We start from the raw sequence: 26,424 nt of genomic DNA, 5'->3' as shown, positions 1-26,424 counted from the left end.
CCACCTTCCCACCTGAGTGCTAAATTTAAAGGAAACATTTGTGAAATGTATTGATGAGAACCGCCATCTACCATTATTCCACAGCCCGGCTTTATACCCTCCCACTCCACACTGCTACAAGGTGTGGAACTGCCGCCAGCTGACAAAGGTCTGCTCGACGCAGGTGGCACACTCCCCCACTGCAACTCCCGTGCGTGCACACAAAAACGCGCACGCATAGAACATGCAGCATTGCTCATCACATTTCAGCACACGAGTAAGCCACCACATGCTCAGCTAGTCACCATGTAGACACACACAGAGAGACATGCATCCAGGAATATTACATGTCACAGATGTCAAGTGCCACCATCCTGTTTGCATGCACACCCACCCCTCAATGTTTGTTTTTAGACACATAACACAGATATATGCTCGATAGTTTATGCAAAACACTAATATGCAGTGCTTAAGAGCATAGCGTCTTCCTGGAGTGTGCTTCAGGAAGACTGCAGAGTACAACCGAGGAAATCGGAACAAGGCTTCGAACATGAGTCTCAGCCATGTGAGTTGGCAAATATCCTAAGTTTTCTCCAACTACGCAGCACATCTCCTCCCAGCCCCCAGAAACAAATGCTTCTACATTCAGGCAGGTTATTGACCTGGCTTTTTATTCATATTTCTGTCTAGAAATGGTTAGTTTTAAGTGATTTCACCCACAGCCTTTGTTCCTCGTTATCATGTTTGGTTGGATTTCACATCATTGTTAACCACCTTGGACACCTTCACGGCAATGCAGGATATAAATCTCTTCAGCAAACCTATAAATCCATCATTAGGTCTCCTCCAAAAGGACTCTCTCCCACCCTATTCCTTATGATGTCAAAACACAGCTCGGGCTATTCAGACACTCTCTACCATCTCCCGACAGCAGAATGAAACCAGTTGTCCTCAGTCATGCCTGCCTGTCTTTTTGGGATGTTACCGGGGGCTAACTTAGTGGGCCCAAATATGAACCACCCACCCACCTCACTGCTGCCCATCACCATGGTATCTGACTCCGTGACGCATAAAATCAATAGCAACACAGAACACTCAAATCCTGCTGCCAAGTACAATCACATTCAATGGCTCCCTTTTCCTCAACACTATATGTAATCTCTACAAAAACACACACAAAGAGACACACTGTTGATGGCAATTAACATTCTCTTCCCCCAGCCCTCATATCAGGAACCAGGTACCAGGTACCAAAAGCATGAGCAGGTACATTTCAAGGTCTTAAGAACTGTGGAGTAACCAAGAGAATTGCCAAGGCTGGCTGGGGCTCTGTATTGACAGAAGCAAAACAATCACTGGCATTTGGGGGTGTTGCACAAAAGAGGTAAATAAGAGAGAAGACGACTCCTCTGCACACACACACACACACACACACACACAAACACAAAACACAAACAAACATCCTATCCATCTCACTTGAAATAGCGAGCACAGTAAATAACTGTAGCGTCTCTCCATTTCACACTTCATTGTTGAAAGCCAACACTCCCCAAGGCACTTGTGCCATTGGTTAAGGCCCTATACAGCTGCTTTTTCTTCCACCGGCACAATGCTGGACTCACCTGGGTGTCAATGGAAGGGACAACAGCTGATGCCCTGGCAGACGCTCCCCCTTGCCATGGAGTACTTGTCCCAAGAAAGCTTTGCGATGAAGCCTGGCTTAATTGCTGTGGCAGGTCTTTCTTCTTTCCCTTGTCTTCTTCCCTTTCCCACCCACCCCCCTCCTTTAAAATAAAAAAAGGAAAGAAAGAAAATCCTCTTTATGCAGCAGCCACCGTTCTCCCCATAATGATCACTGATGCGATGCCCATTCATTCAGCTTTTCCTCCCCCTTCCGCCTCTCTTTCCTGGTCTCCTGGATTGAGGTTGTTAGTGATGCTGCAGCAGTGCTGAGTGAGATCCCCCTGAGAGTACAGTGAAGAGAGGTTGGGAGGGAGGGGGGGGAGGCAGAGATGCAAGAGAGAGAGAGAGAAGAAGAAGAAGAAGAAGAAGGCAGGCCCCAAAACCAGATCTGGATTTGTAGGAGCCTGGAATACTACACACACACAGAGAGAGAGAGAGAGAGAGAGAGAGAGAGAGAGAATGGAAACTAGGGCAGGAAAAGAGCTGGGCCAAAGCTGCCGCTGCACATCGTATTATTGTGCCTCTGGCAACCTGAATCATGCATAAGGTCAACACACCAGAAAATCTGAGGCACTCAATAAGTTATTAGCAAGAAGATGCAGGCAATATAAAGAGGCAGGCGACAGACAGACCCTGCTCGGTTGGAGGCTTAGTCAGTGCTTTCACAGCACGCCTTGATTTTTTGAGATGGGTAGAGCTCCCCGGCTGGAATAAAATAGCCACAGCTCAGCAGCAGGTGAAATCTGGCACGATAGTAATAATAAAAAGCCAATCCGCAAGCAATTGCTGTTTCCTTTCTTTTGAGGCATGTATTTTAAAAAAGAACAAGAGGGTGGGGAGCCGCTTGCTATTGTTGTGACTGTTCCACAGGCCAGAGAATGACAGCCTGACAAATTAGTAATAATGACCATGACAATAACTCCTTGCATTTCCCAGCCCTTCTGTTTGCAAGCTGCACAGCAGAAAAGGGCAATTAGAGGCACAGTCCTCAAGTTTTTTTTGGTTTCTGAGGAGCTTCATTGAAGGCTATGGGATTTTGCAGTAGACGGTGATTGAGTCATGGCATGGTCTGCTTATGCACAATGTCATATAAAATTCCACTGTTAGCAGCAGTGAAAAGGTGTGTTTTGGGAGGTTGGAGGGGGTTGTGCTATTTTGCTAACCCACTTAATTTTACATGTGCAGCATATACTGTAGTCCACCATGCCCCCCATGCCCACTGTGTTTTCATCCAGAAGTTTATAAGCAATCGGAATTTCATTTGCATACAACCAAGGCTGCAGATAGTAAAGGCATATGTTGTACAATCAAAATGCTCATAAGTGGAGTTCAGACATGCAGACAAACAGTTAGAAAATAAGGGCTGGCCAGCCCAGCCCCTCTCATTCTTCCATTGCCCATTCAGAGTGGCAGTTCTAGGTTGATATTTTAGGTCAGTCACTAACTTGCCCTAGTTTTTGAGCTGAAACAATAGTAAAATAGATCCAAAGCTCTCAAAAAGCAAGTTGCAATGTGAGCTATTGATTGGTTCAACTACTTCTTGTGGCACATCACTGGCATAAATGGGATTTAAACATACTTTCTAATCTATTGCTTTCATCAATATTTATTTGTAAGATTTATACATTGCTTAATCAAAGAGCTCTCTGAGCAGTGTACAATATATATTTTTATATTTATGTATGCTGTTGTTGATATGGAGTTTGGGGCACATCCTAACTGCTGCTGATTTCGTGTCGGGCTCAATCGGCAAATTCAATTATAGTTGTTTGGGAGGTGAGTTGCAACAAACCTGCTTCCCTAAAAGATCAGACTTCTTGTGATAAGGAAAGTGACAGAAAAATGCCTTGAAAAGTGTGGGATAACACTTGACACAGTGTCATCTAACCTCTTCACAAACAGATCAAACATTAAACAGACAGCAACATCCTGCTTCCCTGCAAAAAAAATAAAATCAGGATGAATGTTCAGTGAACAGGTTGTCTGAAAGCACTGATAAAGCAAAAGTAGAGGCTAAATTTAGAATAACCTGTGAAAAGAAGCTTTTAATACACATTTTTAAGAGCCATTCCAGTCAGACTACATTTTGGCCTGTATTGATTTCTTCACCATTTTATAGATTGCATTCTAGCCATGTCCTGCTCTGTGGTCCATCTCACCTCCCTAGAAATCAACTCTGTCATTTTAACACTTCTCTTTCCAACTAATACAATATTAGTGGGGACACTTGTGGCCTAGCCTAATGCTGGATCCCATGGAAAAAGTACCCAGACCATGGATAGCTCCATGTGAGCAACAGACTCTGAAGGATGGGAACAGACTGCAGCTTTTTAAGCCTCTATTTTCAGATTACATGTCCAGATTCCACCCCCTTGCAGAGAACTTCAGATCTTCAAAGGACCAGCCCTCAGGTCTAAGGATGGGCACTCCTCCAGCATTCTGCAGACTGGTGATGTACAGTGAGAGGCATCTGGTTCTTCAGGCTGAAGGGAAGGTTCCTGTGAGGACCTGAGCTCTGGCCTTAGAGCCTGCAGGTCCCCCCTTATAGAGCCTGCAGCTCTGAGCTCTGAACCTGACCCATCTGATACTGCAGCAGCCTCTGAGTCAGTGTCCAGACCACTGCTAGATTCAGGATGCCTGATTTGGAGTGTGTGTGAGGCATCCAGGGCAAACCCCACCCACAATGTAGAGGGGAACATACATTATTATTTGTTGTCACCTGGCACCTTCTTACACATGACAACATCTGTCTGGAGACCACAGACAGGTTACCACAAAATCAGTGCCTTTCAGCGACTGCTCCAATTAAGATGCACCTAATCTGTGATTAATGATATAATAAACTAATCACACCTATTAATTGGGTAACTTTTATAATTCAACCCAGTTAAAGTTTACCAACTACTCCAGCATCCTCATCTGTATTGACTCATATGTACACTGTTTCAATGATTTTGGAAGCTTCAGTCTCAGAAAAAATGGAAACAGACTGCTGTTTGCCTTTCTATTGTGGATATAAGTTTGATTCCAGAAAAGTGCAGGTACATTTGCCGAACTAATATCTGAAACAGGGGTGGCTAACCTGTGGCTCTCCATCAGCGGCAACCAGCAATGATGCAGAATCATAAAATTGTACAGTTGGAAGGGACCCTGAGGATAATCTATTCCAACCCCCCCCCCTGCAATGCAGGAATATGCAAGTGTCCTATGCAGGGATCAAACTTGCAACCTTGGCACCACACTCCGACCAACTGAGCTAGTTCAGCAATAGCTGGAAGGCCACAAGTCAGACATGTCTGATCTAAGCAGATAGTCATTTGCAATGGGGCAGCAAAGCTGGAGAGAGACAGCAAATAAAGCTCCATATCCATATTATAAGTAATCATTTCAAGAAGGAAACTCTCTCCCTATTCCCAGTTTTGTGATGAAGTTTTTATCTTTTAACCCAGCTAATTATGGACAGCCAGGTAATTTGCTGCTTAAGTAGAAACCATGATACCCTCAATGATATTCTGTGAGGGGAGATGCTTAAGGCTGTGTGGTCTACTTATAGGAGTGGGACTTGCATTCACTGTGCTCTGCTCATATATCTGAATAAGAAACATAGGAAGCTGTCATATACTGAGGCAAATCATTGTTCTGTCTAGCTCAATATAATTACACTGACTGGTAGCAGCTCTCCAGGATTTTGGATGGGGGTCCCCACACCCAGTGGCGTAGCGTGGGGGGTGCAGGGGGGGCCGGCCGCACCGGGCGCAACATCTGGGGTTAGGGCAAATCCACGGGTTAGGGGGCGCAAATCCACGGGTTAGGGGGCGCAAATTACTTGCCTTGCCCCGGGTGCTGACAACCCACGCTACGCCACTGCCCACACCCCAAGCCCTGTCTGGAGATGCTGGGGACTGGGTTTTCTTCATACAGGGCAAATGTTCTACAACTGAACTATGGCCCTTCCCCCAAAGTGTCAAAGACATCTTAAGTTTGCAGTGCCCTCTTATCCAAAGGATGCTAAACCTGTGGCTCTGCCCCTGGCACTTCCCACCACTCAGTAAAAATACCCTCCCTACCTATTATGTACAGAGTTCCTAAAATACAGTTTGATACAGCTGTGAACTGATGGCAACACTAGATCTGTGGAATGGCTGAAGTCTTTTTGCAGAATCATAAAGAAGAAATGCTGCCACAACAGTTATGAGGCCTGTTATATCTAAAGTAGCTTTTGTTTTTAGGCTGAAATTTGCAGATTTTTTGTCAGTAACCAAGGTTGGGGCCTTGAGGAATAGTGGGCAAAGGCAAATCCGATTTAATGGATTTCTTCCAAAGGTAACTGTCAGCATGGCTGCAAGGTACATTAATGCCTTGGCAAAATGCTACAGGCAGAATTCTAACTTTCTGGCCCAACAGCAGCTGAGAGGACTTTATAGATTCTGCAGAGCTGGGTTTTCTATTCATAAGATTCTTCTGAAGTTTGATGTGTTATTCGCAAATAGGTGTGGGGATATGAAGATAATACCATTCACTAGGTATATTTTGAACCTGCTGGCCTGGTTGAAGGAGAACCTGCTGGGCTTTCCACATGTCACCCTGGCATTTATAGGCAGAAGAAGCCCAGTACTGCTGCTTAGCTGCATATTAGACAGGCATTCTCAGGTGGATAAATTGGCCTTTACCACCAATGTCTGCTTGTTAGGATTTAGTCTCATTTCAAATGCATTTGTTGTTTTTATGCTTTTAACTATTTTTAGTTGTTTTATGTGTAAATTGCCTTGGGGCAGTGGTTATAAGACGGTTAATAAATAGGTATTGTTGTTGTTTAAGATGATGATGCCGATATCCCTCGGGTCAGAAATACAAGTAGGCTTCAAATAGCTGTTAAATGGAAAGACAGCAGGAGCAGCAGAGCAAAGACCAGACAGAAAAAGAACATTGAAATGCCACAGTCTGAGCTCCACACTTGTGAAAATGGCTTTTGTTACAGGAAGGCACTTCAATTTTAGCCTCTTTATGATAAACTGGCGGGGGGATGAGAGGGGAGAAAGGTCATTGTCCATTTTGCTGACACTTTGTTCTGGGCATTTCCGGCTTCCTTTAAGAAGTTACTTCTTCTTCCACAGAGTTGCTTTCTCCTAGGCCCAATCATGATGCAACTGCTCCCGGAGTCTCAGACCCCTTACCAAGTAGATGATGAGAGAACAGAGTAGCTGCCAAGGCAAGGAGAAGGAGTGTCTCCACCCCCATCATTCTACCCGGACACTGAGGTCCAGCACTGAGGGCCTTCTGGCGGTTCCCTCACTGCGAGAAGCCAAGTTACAGGGAACCAGGCAGAGGGCCTTCTCGGTAGTGGCACCCTCCATGTGGAAAGCCCTCCCACCAGATATCAAAGAGAACAACAACTTCCAGACTTTTAGAAGACATCTAGACATCTGAAGGCAGCCCTGTTTAGGGAAGCTTTTAATGTTTGATGTATTACAGTATTTTAATATTTTTTTGGAAGCCCCCCAGAGTGGCTTGGGAAGCCCAGCCAGATGGGCGGGGTATAAATAATAAATTATTATTATTATTATTATTATTATTATTATTATTATTATTATTACTATTATTACTTTGGGAGCAGTTTCATCATGATTGGGATGGGTAAATACATCAATTCTACTGAGCAATTTCCACATATACCGTATCACAACAAGATGTGTGAGTGTGTGTGTGTGTGTGTGTGAGAGAGAGAGAGAGAGAGAGAGAGAGAGAGAGAGAGAGAGAGAGAACAGCAACAACCCTGCCAACAAAAAAATCCCAAACAATACCCCAGCTCAAGAGCAGCATCCTCAGCTTTTGTAGCTGGAGTCAGCCAGGGCCTTGCCCTCCCAGGCCAGGTGGGAAAAAGCCTGCAAGGCAGGGAGCGAGTCTTCCAGGACTCACAGCCAAGACAATTATGTTGAAGAAGCAATGCAAAAATATCAAATGCTTGGACATGTCAATTGCTGCAGATTTAAGGTACGTTCATGAGGTGGCTAAAAGCAGCAGGTAAACTCTCAATGAGCCCAGTGAACAGTGCAGATAAGGACAATTCAGGGGCTCAGGTGGCTCTTGACTGGCATTATATACCTTAGGGCATTTATACAGCATAGATTAGAAATTAGAGGGACATGAGAAAGCTGGTGCTTTAATCACAAGGGCTTTTTAATTACCTAGATATTGACTGGGAGGTCTGCCAAAGCAAGATGCATCTACTGATAATGCCAGATATGACTCTCACATGGAAGCAGCGAAGCTGGCTGCCCAGCAAGGAGCCATAACAAAGCTCCACTTAAACCTGTTATGTTATGCTATAAGAGGGATAAGCAAGCAGTAAAGGGGCAGAGATTTCCTGCTGATCTAGAGGTTGCACCAACACTCAGTTCATAAGATGCAGGAAGAAGCACCAAGCAGCATATCCAAGCTGAGCTGAACTCATCGTGCTGATCCTTTGGAAACATGTCTGAAGTTTCGTGGCAGCTCCACGCTCATCTTTTGGGAGCCATATCAGTTTGGCAAGTCTAGAATGAATCAGCTGCCTTTTGCTGCAATCCTAAAGTGTAGATTGGAAAACTAGCAATGAAGTAAACACCATCAAGAACCTTAAGACATGCTTCCATTGTGAACATGGTTTGAAGTGTGGTATATATTAGCCAACTCAAATGTCTCTCTTAATATGTGGCACAAGTATTCCATACTCACCAATATCCTATCAGACAAGGACAGATCACAAACAATCTGTCCGTGTAATACTTGCCACTAAATAAGTGATAGAGAACTGTGATGAAGAAATTGCTTTCTAGATACATTTTGATAACCAAGTTATGCAAATTTCGACCAGGAGGGATAAGGGATGGACTCGGCCAGTCAGTCCCTTCTCCCTCCTTGGGGAAAAGCCCCCAAGAGCGGCACGCTCTTTAAAGGCTGCGTGGCTCCTATGGGCTTTTCTACCACGTGGGGGAATTCCCCCACCTCCTAGAAAAGCCAGCAGAAGCCGCGCAGCCCCTTTAAAGAGCGCATGGCTTCTGCGGGAGGTGGGGGAATTCCCCCACCTCCTAGAAAAGCCAGCAGAAGCCGCGCAGCCCCTTTAAGGAGTGCACGGCTTCTGCGGGAGGTGGGGGAATTCCCCCACCTCCTAGAAAAGCCAGCAGAAGCCGCGCAGCCCCTTTAAAGAGCACATGGCTTTTGCCTGCTTTTGCGGGAGGTGGGGGAATTCCCCCATCTCCCGCAAAAGCCCACAGGAGGGAGAAGGGACGGACTCGGCCAGTCAGTCCCTTCTCCCTCTTTGGGGAAAAGCTCCCAAGAGCAGCGCGCTCTTTAAAGACTGCGCAGCTCCTGCGGGCTTTTCGCTCCAGATTGTGCCCCCCCATCCTCTGCGCTGCTTTCCCCACCGCCAGCCTCAAAGCCGGGTTGGAGAGTAGCGGGAAGGCGTTGCGCGCCTCCCCGCTGCCCCCCATCCTCTGGGGCTGGCGATGGGGGAAGCGCTGCTTTCCCCCACCGCCAGCCTCAAAGAGCAGACTCTCCTGGCTTCAGCGGAAGCAATGCGAAGCCTCCGGAGCGCAGGCTTCGGAGGCTTCGCGTTGCTATCGCTGAAGCCAAGGAGCCTGCATTCACCCCCTAGGATGCACACACATTTCCCCTTCATTTTTGAAGGGGAAAAGGTGCGTCTTATAGGGCGAAAAATACGGTAGAATATATTCTGTTATTTTATTTGATAAATTTCCCTTTTCTCTCTGGGTTGGCTTCATGCTTAGAATAGACCTGGTGATTTCAAGCATCTACTCTAAGCCTGGATGCAATCCTCTGTGTTCAACAACAAAAAAGGATTTCTATTGGTAAACTGTTCTTTTGTTGCGTAACTCTGCAAGTTCAATACAAACTCACTTCCTTAGACTCTTATGTCACTACATAAAATAGAATTGGATACTGAACTGGATGAGACTGGGCAGACCGACACCATAAATTTAAAACACATCCAATGCACATTTAAAACATGTGATTTTTCCCCAAACAATCCTGGGAACTGTACTTTAAGGAGAGGGATTCATAGCTCTAAGTAGGAAACAATGGTTCCCTGTGCTTTAAATGTATGGTGTGGATCTGCCCTGGAAAGACCACACCTGCAGACAGTAAAAGATAATAGGGGTAATAGATTTTCTACCCACAATCCTTAGCAATAATTCCAAGGACAAAATAGCCTTTAGGGGGTTTGATAGCCGCTCTTTGCCTCTGTGGTATACTCCAAGGGAGGAGATTTTAGGCTCCACATAAAAGGATGCGCTCAAATGCTCGTGACACCTTTCAGAAGTAATTTTCCTCTTGCTAGTTGCCATTCACAATCCAGTTACATTTGACACAGCATTTTTCTGTATCCAACCAGTAGCTTAGCAACCTTCACAGAAATCCCCAGAAGCATCCATTCATACTAAGAAATCATTCTGGATCAATGAGAGCGGTTATTTCTACCTACATAGAAATCTTGGTAGGTAACACAGGAGAGGCTTCTTAAGCAACTTCATCATTACAGCGGTATACTTGCTATTGTTTAGCACAGGATTAATGTGTTCCTCGCTTTCACACAAAACCTTGTGAACCATTTAGTAACATTTAGGAGGCAGAGGCAGGCCTGTGCAGATCTGAAAGGGGAGTGTATATCAGAGCGATGATAATGCATAGTCAACCCAGACACTCTACTTAACATGCACCACACCTGGGTGCTATCAGTCAGACAAGAACCGCTAGTGCACACACAGTCTTGGAAACTGTCATACAAAAATGATAGGAGCAGGAAAGGAAGTAGAAGGCAGGGTGGCTGTACCAGTAGAAAAACCAGCAACTTAGGAACTTGAGGTAACAGTATGGCAAGATTATCTCACACCTTGTCCTGAGCCCCTGGCTTACCTGGCAAGTCCAAAGTTCAAAGTCAATCCACACAAGCAAGGTCCAAAGGTCAGGAAACACAGTTCAGGGTCAAACCAAGCAGCCAAGTTTGAAGTTCAGCAGTCAGGATACAGTCCAGAGTCAAACCCAAAGCACAGTCCTACAGAGATCCAGGAGCATCCAAGCCAAAGTCCATCAACATGGGCAGTTCAGCAGACACAGTACCTTTGATCTGCTTCCCTTTTGTACTTTGCACTCTGGACTTGATGAGGCATATGACCCTCACCTGTTCCAAGCCTACTCCAGCTGAGGAAGCACACACCTTCTCTCAGAGCTACTGAGTCCCACCTGGTCAACTAGGGAGCTGGGCTGTGGGCCCTTGCCTGCCTCAGACTCCTAGAATGCCCCCCACTGCTTCAGAACCTGCTGTGTTTGTGGAGTCAGAGTCCCTCTGGCTCTGGGTCCTCCTGCTGTGGTTCCTGTGCACTGACCCCCCCCCCATCCCTTTGCCATCCTCCATCACCCTATGAGTAAGACTCTCAAGACAAATCTTAAAAAAATGTAGTATGAACACCGACAATTGGGAAACACTGGCCTGTGAGCACTCGAATTGGAGAACATCCTTGACCAAAGGTGTCATGGACTGTGAAGAGCTTGCAGGGCAGCAGCTGAAGAAGGAGCAAAAAGGGCTTTCTGGTGTGTGTGTTTCTTTGTGGCTGATTAGCTGCTCTCCCTGTGCAAAGGTCAGAGGGGGCAGGCTTTCTGTTGAGGCAGGTGATTAGCTGTGGGAGGAGCTTATCAGAGCTTGCAGGGCAGCGGCGCACGCAGTTTGATCCATCTTTTAGATTTAGGGGAGCTAGTCTCAAACGTTTGTTGGGGGAGACCTAGGTTTTTTTGGGGGGGAGTTATTTGTCCTGTCTTCACGCTTTTTATGATGGAGGACCGCTGTAGCCACCCCCAACGACACGTTCTTAAGATGGAGGGTGAGGGAACAGCTGCAGTCGCCTGTGGTTCCTGCGCAATGTTTGCCATCTTGCCAAAGGTTGCAGGCAGCTTTATCTGCAGCAACTGCATGTTGATTGCCCTCTTAGAAGACAAAGTCCAGCAACTGGAGAAACATGTAGCTACGCTCCAAAGAATTAGAGAGCTGGAGCTCTTCTTGGAAGCAACAGAGCACACCGTCTCCACCAAGGAGGAGACAGGGGACTCCCCTGAGAAGGAGGCTAGTTCACCAACACAGGAGCCAGATATATGGAGAAACATGACTCAAAGAAGTGGGAGGCCCAGGGTTCGCTCTGATTGTTTAGAAATACACAATCGCTTTGAGATCCTCTCCCTTAGCATGGAAGACGAAGAGCAGACTCCATTTGAGAATCTCTCCCTCATTACAGTCGATCAGGTATATGAAGACGAGCAGCAAAGTCAGTCCTCGGGGAATGTGCAGGCGACCTTGGAACAGACAGCTCACGAAAGAACCCCAACCAGACCTAAGAGGAGGTGTGTAGTGGTGATAGGGGATTCCTTACTGAGGGGAACAGAAGCAGTGATCTGTGGGCCTGACAAGATGTCTCGGGAAGTGTGCTGTCTCCCCGGGGCTAAGATCCAAGATGTAACTGAACGACTGCAAGGAATGAATCATAAAACCCACTGACAAATACCCCTTCCTCTTGGTTCATGTGGGAACCAATGACACTGCAAGCAATAGCCTCCAGAAGATCAAAAGAGACTACGAGGCTCTGGGCAGGAAATTGAAGCAATTAAATGCACAAATTGTCATCTCATCTGTCCTCCCAGTTGAACGACGTGGCCCAGGGAGAGAGGGAAAAATAGTGGAAGTGAACAGCTGGCTTCGCAAATGGTGTAAACAGGAACGGTTTGGATTCTTAGATCACGGACGACAGTTTCTTGAAGATGGACTTCTGGCAAGCGATGGGCTGCACCTCACAACGGTTGGGAGGAATGTTTTTGCCAAAAATCTCAGAAACCTCATCAGGAGGGCTTTAAACTGACTAATGTGGGGGAGGGAGACAGTGCTCCTGAAGGTAGGAGTCTATCAATTGATGAAGATGATCATCCAAATGTCATAGACCAAATGGAGCCAACAGCACGCAGACCTAGTGGTGGGAGGAAAAAATCCTTAAATAAGAGACACGGGGGGATGAATAATGGACTTCATTGTCTGAACACTAATGCGCATGGCATGGGAAATAAACAAGATGAGCTTGAGCTCTTGGTACAGCAAACTAAATATGACATAATAGGCATCACTGAAACCTGGTGGGATAAGTCCCACGACTGGAATGTAATAATGGAGGGATACAATCTATTTCAGAGAAACAGACCAGTCAAGAAAGGAGGAGGAGTGGCATTATATGTCAGGGATGTGTATACCTGTGAAGAGATCCAAGATTTAGAACCTCAAAGCCAAAGTGAGAGCATTTGGGTCAAAATTAAGGGAGAGAAGAATAACAGGGACCTCATTGTGGGAGTTTACTATAGATCCCCAAGCCAAACGGAGGACATAGATGATGCCTTCCTGGAACAGATGGCCAAGCATGCAAAAGGAAGGGAGATAGCAGTAATGGGGAACTTCAATTACCCGGATATTTGTTGGATGTCAAACTCAGCCAAGAGCATAAGGTCAAACAGATTCCTCACTGGCCTTGCAGACAACTTCATTGTCCAGAAAGTGGGAGAAGCAACAAGAGGAACAGCCATTTTAGATCTGGTCCTAACCAATGTTGATGACCTGGTTAGTGGGGTAGAAGTGGAAGGATCATTAGGCGCGAGTGATCATGCTCTTCTGAAGTTTACTATACAGTGGAAAGGAGCAGCCAAGCATACCAGGACTCAATTTCTTGACTTTAAGAAAGCCGACTTCATAAAACTTAGGGAAGTGCTGGGTGAGATCCCATGGACAGTAATACTAAAGGGAAAGGGAGTTCATGATGGCTGGGAGTTTGTTAAGAGGGAGATAGTAAAAGCACAACTTCAGGCAATACCAATGAGACAGAAACATGGAAGGTGCCTAAAGAAGCCAGGGTGGCTATCTAAAGAACTTTTAACTGAGTTAAGATTTAAAAAGGATGTGTACAAAAAATGGAAAAGGGGGGAAACCACCAAAGAGGAATTCAAACAAATAGCCAGCACATGTAGACACAAAGTCAGAAAAGCTAAAGCACAGAATTAACTCAGGCTTGCTAGAGAGGTTAAAAGCAACAAAAAAGGCTTTTATGGGTATGTTCGTAGCAAAAGGAAGAACAAAGAAACAGTGGGGTCACTCAGAGGAGAAGATGGTGAAATGCAAACAGGGCACACAGAAAGGGCTGAATTCCTCAATGCCTTCTTTGCCTCAGTCTTCTCCGATAAAGAAAACAATGCCCGACCTGAAGAATTTGGAGCAAATGATTCAGCAGAGGAAACACAGCCCAGAATAACTAAGTACAAGAATACTTGGCTAGTCTAGATGTATTCAAGTCTCCAGGGCCAGATGAACTGCATCCAAGAGTATTAAAAGAACTGGCAGATGTGATCTCAGAACCACTGGCAGTCATCTTTGAGAATTCCTGGAGAACAGCCGAAGTCCCGGCAGACTGGAGGAGGGCAAATGTTGTCCCTATTTTCAAAAATGGGAAAAAAGAGGACCCAAATAATTACCGCCCAGTCAGTCTGACATCAATACCAGGGAAGATTCTGGAGCAGATCATTAAGCAAACAGTCTGTGAGCACCTAAAAAGGAATGCTGTGATCACCAATAGTCAGCATGGATTTCTGAAAAATAAGTCATGTCAGACTAACCTGATCTCGTTTTTTGACAGAATTACAAGCCTGGTAGATGAAGGGAACGCAGTGGATGTAGCCTACCTTGATTTCAGCAAGGCATTTGACAAGGTGCCCCATGATATTCTTGTAAAGAAGCTGGTAAAATGCGGTCTTGACTATGCTACCACTCAGTGGATTTGTAACTGGCTGACTGACCGAACCCAAAGGGTGCTCATCAATGGTTCCTCTTCATCCTGGAAAAGAGTGACTAGTGGGCTGCCACAGGGTTCTGTCTTATTCAACATCTTTATCAACGACTTGGATGATGGACTCAAGGGCATCCTGATCAAATTTGCCGATGACACCAAACTGGGAGGGGTGGCTAACACCCCAGAGGACAGGATCACACTTCAAAACAACCTTGACAGATTAGAGAACTGGGCCAAAACAAACAAGATGAATTTTAACAGAGAGAAATGTAAAGTATTGCACTTGGGCAAAAAAAATGAGAGGCACAAATACAAGATGGGTGACACCTGGCTTGAGAGCAGTACATGTGAAAAGGATCTAGGAGTCTTGGTTGACCACAAACTTGACATGAGCCAACAGTGTGACGCGGCAGCTAAAAAAGCCAATGCAATTCTGGGCTGCATCAATAGGAGTATTGCATCTAGATCAAGGGAAGTAATAGTGCCACTGTATTCTGCTCTGGTCAGACTTCACCTGGAGTACTGTGTCCAGTTCTGGGCACCACAGTTCAAGAAGGACACTGACAAACTGGAACGTGTCCAGAGGAGGGCAACCAAAATGGTCAAAGGCCTGGAAACGATGCCTTATGAGGAACGGCTAAGGGAGCTGGGCATGTTTAGCCTGGAGAAGAGAAGGTTAAGGGGTGATATGATAGCCATGTTCAAATATATAAAAGGATGTCACATAGAGGAGGGAGAAAGGTTGTTTTCTGCTGCTCCAGAGAAGTGGACACGGAGCAATGGTTCCAAACTACAAGAAAGAAGATTCCACCTAAACATTAGGAAGAACTTCCTGACAGTAAGAGCTGTTCGACAGTGGAATTTGCTGCCAAGGAGTGTGGTGGAGTCTCCTTCTTTGGAGGTCTTTTTTTTTTTTTTTTAGTAATATTTATTACTTTTCCAACAATTTAAACCCTACAAAAAAAAAAAGAACAATACAATACAAAAACACTACATAACACTAACACATTAAACTAACAAAACAAAACAAAAACAGTTTAAAACACATCAAATAATTTCAGTATCTTATCTTTCATTCACTTATTTCCACGACCTCCTCACACCTCCCTTTTTGCATTCCACTTCTGTTAATTGTTTCAGCAATTTCTTTCCATCTTCCTCTGTTTTCTATCCTATAATTATCTTAACACATTCTAACCTTATCTTTTCCTTTAATACTCTATTAATCTGTTTATACTTAATTCCTTATAACATTTCTATTAAAGCCATATAACTTCATTCCAACATTTTTCTAACATTCAGTAATTTTACAATATTTCCGTAAATAATCTTTAAACTTTTTCCAGTCTTCTTCCACCGACTCTTCTCCCTGGTCTCGGATTCTGCCAGTCATTTCCGCCAGTTCCATATAGTCCATCAACTTCATCTGCCATTCTTCCCGGGTGGGTAAATCTTGTGTCTTCCAATACTTCGCGATGAGTATTCTTGCTGCTGTTGTTGCATACATGAAAAATGTTCTATCCTTCTTTGGCACCAATTGGCCGACCATGCCCAGGAGAAAGGCCTCTGGTTTCTTCAGGAAGGTATATTTAAATACCTTTTTCATTTTGTTATAAATCATCTCCCAGAATGTCTTAATCCTTGGGCATGTCCACCAAAGGTGAAAGAATGTACCTTCAATCTCATTACATTTCCAACATTTATTATCGGGCAAATGGTAAATTTTTGCAAGCTTGACTGGTGTCATGTACCACCTATAAATCATTTTCATTAAGTTTTCTCTTAGGGCATTACATGCCGTGAATTTCATACCTGTGGTCCATAACTGTTCCCAGTCAGCCATCATTATGTTATGTCCAACATCTTGTGCCCATTTAATCATATCAGATTTCACCATTTCATCCTGCATGTTCCATTTCAACAGCAAGTTATACATTCTTGACAAATTCTTGATTTTTGAATCTAACAATTCTGTTTCCAATTTTGATTTTTCCACCTGGAAACCAACTTTTTTGTCCAAATTGTATGCCTCCATTATTTGATAATAATGGAGCCAATCTCGCACTTTATTTTTCAATTTTTCAAAACTCTGCAATTTTATTCTGTCTCCATCTTGTTCCAAAATTTCCCAATATTTCGGCCATTTGGCCTCCATATTGAGTTTTTTTTGTGCCTTCGCTTCCATTGGTGACAACCATCTTGGGGTTTTCTTTTCTAACAAATCCTTATATCTTATCCAAACATTAAACAATGCTTTTCTAACAATATGATTTTTAAAAGCTTTGTGTGCTTTTACTTTACCATACCACAAATATGCATGCCAGCCAAAAGCATTATTGAAACCTTCTAGATCCAACGCGTCAGTGTTTTCAAGAAGCAGCCATTCTCTCAGCCAGCAAAAAGCAGCTGATTCATAACACAATTTAAGGTCTGGCAGGGCAAATCCACCTCTTTCTTTGGCATCAGTTAATATCTTAAATTTTATTCGAGGCTTCTTGCCCTGCCAAACAAATCTGGAAATATCTTTCTGCCACTTCTTGAAACAATCCATCTTATCCAAAATTTGCAATGTTTGAAACAAAAACAACATCCTTGGCAGCACATTCATTTTTATCACAGCAATTCGGCCTAACAATGATAACTTCAAATTTGTCCATATTTCTAAATCCTTTTTCACTTCAATTCAACATTTTTCATAATTATCCTTAAATAAATTCACATTTTTGGCAGTCATATTAACCCCTAAATATTTCACTTTCTTAACCAATGTTAATCCTGTCTCCTCCTGAAACTTCTCTCTCTCATTCACAGTTAAATTTTTCTCTAGAACCTTAGTTTTCATCTTGTTCAACTTAAAACCTGCTACCTGTCCAAATTCTTGAATCAGTTCCAATACCCTTTTAGTACTAGATTCTGGCTCCTGTAAAGTCAATACTAAGTCATCAGCAAATGCTTTCAGTTTGTACTGTTTAGCTCCCACTTGTATACCTTTAACCTCTTGGTCCTTTCTAATCATATTTAACAAAACCTCAAAGACCGATATAAAGAGCAATGGAGAAATTGGGCAACCTTGTCGTGTCCCTTTCTCAATCTTAAACTCTTCTGTCACTACATTGTTCACAATTAATTTTGCCTTTTGTTCTGAGTAAATTGCACCTATACCATTTTCAAAACCTTGACCTACCCCCATCCCCTGTAGATTCTTCTTCATAAAACTCCAAGAGATGTTGTCAAAGGCTTTCTCTGCATCCACAAATATCAAGACTGCCTTAGTATTGATATTCACTTGTAATTTTTCTAGAATATTAATTATATTCCTCGTGTTGTCAGACAAGTGTCTGCCCGGGAGAAAGCCCGCTTGGTCTTTATGAATTTTTTCTACTAGCACCTTTTTTAATCTTTTAGCCAAAATATCTGCAAAAATTTTGAAATCCACCTTAAGCAGCGATATGGGGCGGTAATTCTTAAGCTGTGTCTTTTCAGTCTCTGTTTTCGGTATAAGTGTAATATAAGCTTCCTTCCACGACTCTGGTGCCTTTCTCCCTTTCAATATTTCATTGCAGACTTCCTTCAATTATTGTATTAACCATTCTTTCAGAGATCTGTAATATCTTGAAGTCAAACCATCTGGTCCTGGAGATTTACCTAATTGCATGTTCTGGATGGCCCCTTCCACCTCCTGATCCATTATTTTGTAATTCAACATTAGCTGTTTTTCCTGAGAGATTTTGTGTAGTCCATTTATTTTCAAAAATCGATCAATGTCCATTTCTTTCTGCTTCTCCTGTGTATAAAGTTGTTTAAAATACCTCTGAAAACACTTCCTGATCTCCACTGGGTTCTGTATATTCTTTCCTTCCACTTCCAAATTCGTAATAGTATTCAGTTTTTGTCTTTTTTTCATTTGCCAGGCCAACAATTTTCCACACTTATTTGCCGATTCAAATGACTTTTGCCTCACCTGTTTAATCTTCCATTCTATTTCCTGATTCATCAGCTTCGTATATTGTACTTGGTATAACTTTATCTCTTTCAGAATCTCCTGTGACTTTGGTTTTGCTCTCAATTTCTTCTCTCCTTCCTTTATTTTCCCCAGGATTTTATCCTTTTTTTCATTCTGAGTTCTCTTCTTAATTGCATTCTGTTGTATTAGGAATCCTCTCATAACCACTTTGCTTGCGTCCCAAATTACTCTTTTTTCCACTGTAGTATTCATATTTATTTCAAAATAGTCTCTTAGAGTTTTTTGGGCCTTCTTGGTCACCTCTTCATTCCTAAACAAAGTATTGTTCATCCTCCATCTAAAGGAACCAGTTGGCATCAATTTCATTTCCATCTTCACAGCATTATGGTCAGAACAAGTTTTGGGGCAGATCTCCACTTTGCTGATCTTCGGAGCCAATCCCCTGGTTACCCAAATTTGGTCAATTCTTGTCCATGTCATTTTAGCCTCAGAGAAGAAAGTTCCCTCTCTTCCCAGAGGGTTCTTCACTCTCCAAATGTCAACTAAGTCCATATTTTCAGTCATGTCAAAAAATGTTTTTGGTAGTCTACCATCTTTGGTGACTACCTGTCTCTGTGCCTTGTCCATATTTGTAGACACCACTCCATTCATATCTCCCATCAAAATCATATTATAGTCCATGTAATCCATCAGAGTCTCATGTAGCTTCTTAAAGAACTCCAATTTTCCTTCATTTGGTGCATAAATACCTACAATTAGGAATTTCTCTCCTTGTGATTGAATTTCAATTGCAACAAATCTTCCTTGGTCATCTTTAAATATGAATTTCGGTGATAGGCTCTCCTTTGCATAAAGGACCACTCCTCTTTTTTTAACTTTATCTGATGAGATAAATTCGTGGCCCAATCTTTTATTACTCAATATCTTCCTGTGTAGCCTTATCACATGTGTTTCTTGTAAACAAATCAAGTCCAAATGTTCTTTTTTCAATAAATGAAAGACTCTCTGCCTTTTTTCTGGGGAATTTAATCCATTCACATTCCAGCTCGAAACCTGCAGCGCCATCGTGTAATTACGCTGATATTCCTCCAACTGCACCCAATGCTTGCTCTTCTTCTGTTGGTGGTGGTGGTGACACGTTCACTGGGAGATCCAATCCAAAGGATAATGCTGATATATCCAATATTCCCCTATTTGGTGATCTTCTATCCGATGCTCTTTGCTCTAGAACTCTATCTGGTGATCTTCCATCCGATGCTCCTGGCTCTTTTCCAAGTCCCTTCTGCAGATCTTCTTCGTATTTATACAAAAACTTTACTTTATCTTCTACTGATCTTATTTTTATTTTCCTTCCTTTGAAACTGAAGGATAAACCTTGGGGGAACTCCCACCTAAAGATGATTTTATTCCTTCTCAGCAGGGCAACCAAATCTCCGTAGTTAGGTCTAAGATCCAAAAGATATTTCAGGACGTCTTTAAAAATTTCCACTCTTGACTGTTGTACTTCTAGGTTCTTCTGATAGTGCCAACCCAATATTCTATCTCTCTCTTCTTTAGTTCGAAGGGTGATCAAACAGTCTCTTATTCTGTTCTTCTCTTTATTCCCTCCTCTTCCAAGTCTGAAGGCCCTCACAATTCTAATCTCTTCTTGACCCAAGTCCAAGTCCCAAAAGTCAGCAAATTCCTGTGTGAGGAAGTCTGTCAAGCTTTCCTTCTCCAATTCAGGTAGGGCTCTGATCCTCAGATTCGTCTGTTTTTCTTTAAGTTCAATCATAGCAAGCGTCAACTTATGATCATCAAGTTGCCTCTGTAGGGCTGGGACTCTCTCTCTCTCCAATTGTGTTACTTTACATTCCGCAGCAACGGCTTTCTCCCTAGCTTCCTCCGCAGTCTTCTGTATCAAAGTAGATTCCTGAATCAATTTCTGGATGGTTTCTGTATTGGTATTCACCTTTTGTCCCAGATTATTTATACTAATAGTTGCAGCATCCACTTTCGCATTTGTCGCATCTGTTTTCTTGTTAAGCTGTTCCAGTGAATCATTTATCTTATTTAATGCAACCGCTAAGGCCTCTTCTGTCGACATTCCTCTTGGTTTTGAGTGTACTGGTACAGAAGCAGCCGCAGAAGAAGCAGGGAGGCCTGATGTTGAGCCTCTCCTGGGTTGCTGCAAAGTCCTCCCAGACCTTAATGTTTTTTCTGCAGTTGACTGGTCTGTTTTTTCCTTTCCATTTGCCATAGCACTTAAAAGATTCAAGGTCAGTCCCAGAGTCTCACAGTTTTTTATCTTGCAGCTGGAAATTCCCCTAGCCCAGCTCTTGTAAAGCAACCAGTTTTCAGAGACTTCCACTGGGGGAAACAGTTTCTATTTATATTAATCAATAATGTCCTCTTTTAAACACAGTTCAAAGAATCCAAAGTTAGTTTCAATTTTCAGTTACTTTTACTCCTTTTTAAAAGCAGCCGGAGACAGTAGAAACAATGTATTTCTCTTGTTAGCTAGCTGTCAATGAACGTTCTAAGCGCTGTCAATGAACATTCCAAAAGACATCAGTCCTGCTAGCAGCCCGTTTCCAGGGTCAGAGCGGCGGTATTTTAACTCTCTTCACTCTCTCCTGCAGGCATATTCAGTCCACAACTCCCCCCCTCTTCTCCTGCCTTCAAGGGGGGGGGGTTTATGTTCTTTACTGATGGAAATTTAGTCTTTTACAATAGGCTTTCCAAGACTTCAGCTTGCAACCTCATTGCTTCAGTCTATTTACAAAAGGGGAAGGCGGACTTCCTGTATTGAACCTCCCCGTTGCGATACCAAATTAAACATTTAAAAATCCAATTCTCCCGCTTCAGCTCTACTCACGGGTAGTTACTTCAGAATCAAATTGTCCACAGGAAAAAGTCAGCGCTCTCCGGCAACAGCTATGCGGTTTCGCTCCGTGGGAAAAGCAGATGATTCGAAGCACCGCACCGCTCACCCCACGTGACTCCGGACCCCCAAAACCAGGTTTCCCCGCGAGTAAGGGAGGCGCAAAAGGTGCCCGCCGAATCCCACACTCACAGGCTTCTCCCGCCTGTGATTTTTTATGGGTCTCTGCCTTCGCTGTGGCAGCCAGACCCAGATTCTCACGGGGCAAATTCCTCCTGATCAGAGGAATTCTGCCATTACCGGAGGCACCAACCCGGAAGTCCCTTCTTTGGAGGTCTTTAAGCAGAGGCTTGACAACCATATGTCAGGAGTACTCTGATGGTGTTTCCTGCTTGGCAGGGAGCTGGACTCGATGGCCCTTGTGGTCTCTTCCAACTCTATGATTCTATGATTCTATGACCCTCAAACTCAGGATGAAAGGGAGAAACAAGCTAAGAGGAAGGCACGTTTGGCAAACCCTCACCATGATCAACTCCCACCTGGAAACCTACGTCCCCATTGTGGAAGGACGTGTGGATCCAGAATTGGCCTCCACAGTCACCTACAGACACACCGTTAAGACCGTGTTCATGGAAAGCAATCTTACTCAGCGACAAGTGATCACCAAAGAAGAAGAAGATGAAAGCTTTCCTTCCCTATCCTCTGCTTGTCCTGATGTGTCCCAGTCTTTTCCTGACTATACCCCTCATCAGAATCCTCTTCCTTCTCCCCTTCCTCCTGCCAGTTCATGACACACCCCGAAAAGGAAACTGGAGAGCTGGGAAAGGTGCAAAAAAATGGGAATAAAATGATCAAAGGGTTGAACCAACTTCCATACAAGGAAAAGTTACAGAAAACATTTGGAGTTTTTAAGGTTTTTTTTGGGGGGGGGAATCAAGTAAGAGGGACATGTTGGAGGTGCACGGAATTATGCACAGTGAAAAGAAAGTGGCTAGTTTTAAAAGCGGATTGGCAAATTCATAGAGGATAGGGCTACTGGGCTACTAGCCATGATGACCATACTCTGCATCCATGGTCTAAGGTGATAATACTTCTGAATACCAGTTGCTGAGAACAGCAGGGGGCGAGAGTTTTCTTGTGCTCAGATTCTGCTTGCTGGCTTTCCATGGGCATGTGATCATCTACTGTGAGTACAGGATGCTGGACTAGATGGGCCACTGGCTACTCTAACAATCCTTGTGGCCCTCCAGATGTTGCTGAATAACAACTCCCATCATCCCTGGCTATTCCCTTCCTGATATAAAAAGAGACAGGACCGCAAAATGGTATACCCCCACAGCAGCCATTTTGTGATTAGAACCCACGGCACTCTCTCAACATTCCAAATATATTCATTTGCCCCAAAAGGTTAGCAACCCCTTTACTTCTACTGTATATAGTTGACTTGTGCTTCCTTTTATAAATGCGGAGTAGTTTTAATGGGATTGTTATATTGCATATTTTAATTATGGATGTTGGTATGTTTCTTTTCCAGATAAAAGGTGGTATGTAAATTTTTCATAATAATAATAACTCTGGGCATCTTCCAACAAAGCACTTAGAAGCCTATTTTGGCATTAAGCGGTATTTAAATTAAATAATAATAGTGTAAGGTATAATCCTCCAATGACACACTGTGACACTGAGCTAAATATCTCATGAGAATCAGTGTGGAGTAGTGGTTAGAGTACTGAATTAGTACCTGGGAGACCAGGGTTCAAATCCAGGGTTTGCGAGTATAAAATGGAAGGTGTGCGTGTGTACACTACCTTGAGCTCCTTTGAGAAAAGTTGGGATATAAATGTAGTGATAAAATTAAAATGTAGTAATAAAGATTACATGTGTCAGTTGAGTATGCAAGTACACATACATGTTCATACCTTAAGGACCACCTCTCCTCATATGAACCAACCCAGACTCTGCAACCATTTGAGGTGGCTCCCCTCTTGTGGAATGCTCCCCCCAGGGAGACTCACCTTCATTATATATCTTTTGGCATCAGGCAAAAACTTTCCTCTATAACCAGGCCTTTGGCCTTTAACTATCAACAACAACAAAGCTGAGGATATATAGTTACAACTGCAGAACTTCTGGCATACAACAAGACAGACCATTCCACTGATTCCCTTGCAAGGGAGGCACAGTTCCTAAATGCAGTTCCCAGCTGGCCATTCAGGATTCAGACAAATATTTGGTAGAATATGCAGGACTCATCTATCTGATTTGCATAAATGCAGATTAGGCTGCCTGGATTCAGGGACCTGGAATTTTGCAATTTGATTTTCTACCGACATACTTGTAGCCAGGTACCCAAGGCTCAACATACAGCCTGGGGCAACATATGTGCAAATTACATAAGAAACGCAATTGCACACACAGTTTAATTTTAATCTTTCTTGGATGCTCTTGTTTTACAAAGTCACCAGGGCCTGGAAAGGATCCAAGTGAAAATAGGGAAGCTTAAAAGAACTGGATGAAATAATTGAGTGGAATAAATAAATTGGGCAGCACGACGAGCCTCACATTTGCATTGTGCTGAGGCAGCGGAACAACTGACAAGATGAGGTGGGGTCATTACCACAATCTACAGCCATTTCAAATGATTATGGGCACTGGGAGGAGGTGGTGTAAGAGATTAACACACAATACCTTAGTAAGATTCACACGCACAAAATAAAGGATTACTAGGGATTTGTACAGAATTGGCAGGAATCAGCTAAGGCAAAACACAGCACTGGGGATCCCACTTCATATCGTGAAGAGACTTGTTGGATTGGCATAAGGATAAGGCATCCCAAGGGACCAGCGACCAGAGCAGCAACATCAAAGAGTTAGAGAGTTGGCATTTTAAATCAGGAAAAGGGAACCCTTTATGCGTTGTTGGACTACATCTCCCATCAGTCCAAACCTGCATGGACAATGGTCTAGGATGATGAGAGCTTGAGTCCAGCATCTTCCAAAGGGTCGCAAATTCCCCATCCTTATTTTGCATCATCCATGCATTCACCAGACAGTGCTGCACACACTCACAAATCTTATGTTTTATTACGTTTTAACTTTATTACACTGCCACCTGCCTTTGAAATATACTGCCAGGCATGAAGGCAACATATAAATATTTAAAGTAAATACCAGCAAAGCCCCTCTCTCCTTTCTTTCTTTTTCTTGAAGTTTGTTGGCATAGGAAAGCACGACAAGAATACTTCACAATACAGAAAGTGTCCTGCTCATGCACTTACGAAGAGACCACCTGGATCAGACCAAAGTCCTATACAGTCCAGAAACCTGCCCAGAAGCAGGACATGAGCACAGCTACATTCTCTCTGCTCTGTATGCCTCTGATACTGGAGGTAATATACACAGCCATCATAGACAGTAGCCATTGATAGTCTTCTCCACTGATTTTCTAGTCCCCTTTTAAAGCCATCCATATTGGTGGCAATTAGTACAGCTTGTGGCAGTGAATTCCATAGTTTAACAATGCATAAGGCAGGGACGGCAAACCTGCGGCCTTCCAGCTGTTATTGGACTACAAATCCCACCATCCTTCATCCCTTACCATTGACCATGATAGCTGAGGCTGAGATGAACAGGAATCTGGCAACTTTTGGAGAGTCACATGACTCCCTTCTCTGGTATAAAGTATTACTTCCATGTAGAAAATTTCACACTGGTATAAAACAGCCTTAAGCACATTACTGTATGAAGAGAGGACAGTTATATAATTATACTGTGGCTAAGCTGTAGAAAGCAAAGGAGACTAATGCTAAGGTGGGGGGGGGAATCTAGAATAACATCTATGCATAACATAGGGATGGAAGAAACTCCCAATTTCATTTTTCTTAGTTTCTCAATTTTTCAATCTTAAATTCAGTTCTGCACATTTCTATAGTCATTTACCATTTTAAAAAAGTGCCATTAAAATTATTCTGCATTTTAATGTGAATGTCTTCAAATAAAAACAGTTTTGACTAATGTACACATTTTTGCAAGCAATATATCCCAATATAATACATTTTTGTATGTTGATTTCACCGATATATTTATTTTTACACACATTTCCTCCTAATATAAACATTTTTGCTTGGCTGGAGAACAGCATCGCAAAATTCAGGTAAGTGTGAATTTTGGAGGCTAGCTGTGTTTCAGTTCTCATATTGCAAATTTGACATATTTGGCTTTACAATGAGAATTGAATTGAATCTTCACCCCCCCCCCCCGCCCCAATATGAAGACATGAAGAGTATAATGGGAGTTATTGACATTTAGTTTATCCATAGCATTATACAAGAAGAAAAAATAGCCAGAAAAACCAGCATGGTTCTGTAAATCTGCCATGATTTATCTTAGATGGGATTTGAAGAGCACTTCACTGATAAAGACTCTTGACACTTTGATAGGTTAGGATCAGAGTACAGTACAAAGGAAACCCCTGAGGCTTTGATTATTCCTCCCACCCCATGCAACATATTTCAGAAAGTTAAACAATACTCACCCGCTCCAGAAGATCAGGGCTTCCGAGTCAACTTCCAGTTCCAACCAATGGAATCAACTTTTCCAGGTTCGCATTACAATTCAATGGGATTTCAGTGCTTAAGACCTTTGGGGATCCCCTGAAATGCCAAATCTATAAACATAGGGAGATAAACAGTGGAATGAGTTCAGGCAAATTACAGTAAAATTAATGCAGAATCAATTAGCAGTTTTAAAATTATTTAATTTTATTTATTAGATGTATATATCGCCCTTCCTCAAAAGATCTCAGGGTGGTTCACAAGATAAAAACATGAGATAAAAGCACAAATAGTTAAAACAGAAACAAAAAACAATACCCCCCCACACACATTTAAAAGGCTGTAGAATATTAATCAGCCAAAGGCCTGGTTAAAGAAGAGCAACAGATGTGATTCATACCTTTCTACAATAGGCAACATTTCAACTACATAAAAGTCAGGGGGTTCAACACACACATCTTCATCCTCCCTCCAGGTTAGCAAAGGCATTATCCAGGGCTTTTTTATCAGCCAGAACTC

General features: G+C 43.2%; 2 protein-coding genes across 3 annotated transcripts in view; one reads left to right on the top strand and one right to left on the bottom strand.

Moving 5' to 3' along the window:
- The window catches only part of DLGAP4 (DLG associated protein 4), a 330,460-nt gene extending 328,734 nt beyond the window's left edge, over positions 1–1,726 (bottom strand). Inside the window, exon 1 of one of the 2 annotated variants that reach the window (XM_081867584.1) lies at positions 1,602–1,726. The gene's annotated coding sequence lies outside the window, so the exon portion shown is untranslated. The remainder of the gene's footprint in view (positions 1–1,601) is intronic. The other variant, XM_081867586.1, reaches the window with a different exon arrangement.
- TGIF2 (TGFB induced factor homeobox 2) overlaps positions 1–26,067 on the top strand; it is a 377,907-nt gene extending 351,840 nt beyond the window's left edge. The window contains exon 4 of the transcript XR_014157984.1: positions 26,057–26,067. The gene's annotated coding sequence lies outside the window, so the exon portion shown is untranslated. The remainder of the gene's footprint in view (positions 1–26,056) is intronic.
- The last annotated feature ends 357 nt before the right edge of the window (positions 26,068–26,424 follow it).

Source organism: Podarcis erhardii (genome assembly GCF_964252035.2).
Source record: "Podarcis erhardii genome assembly, chromosome: 6".
NCBI classification, from domain to species: Eukaryota; Metazoa; Chordata; class Lepidosauria; order Squamata; family Lacertidae; genus Podarcis; species Podarcis erhardii.
The sequence above is the reverse complement of the archived record's forward strand: the minus strand, read 5'-3'. Positions and strand labels throughout refer to the sequence as shown.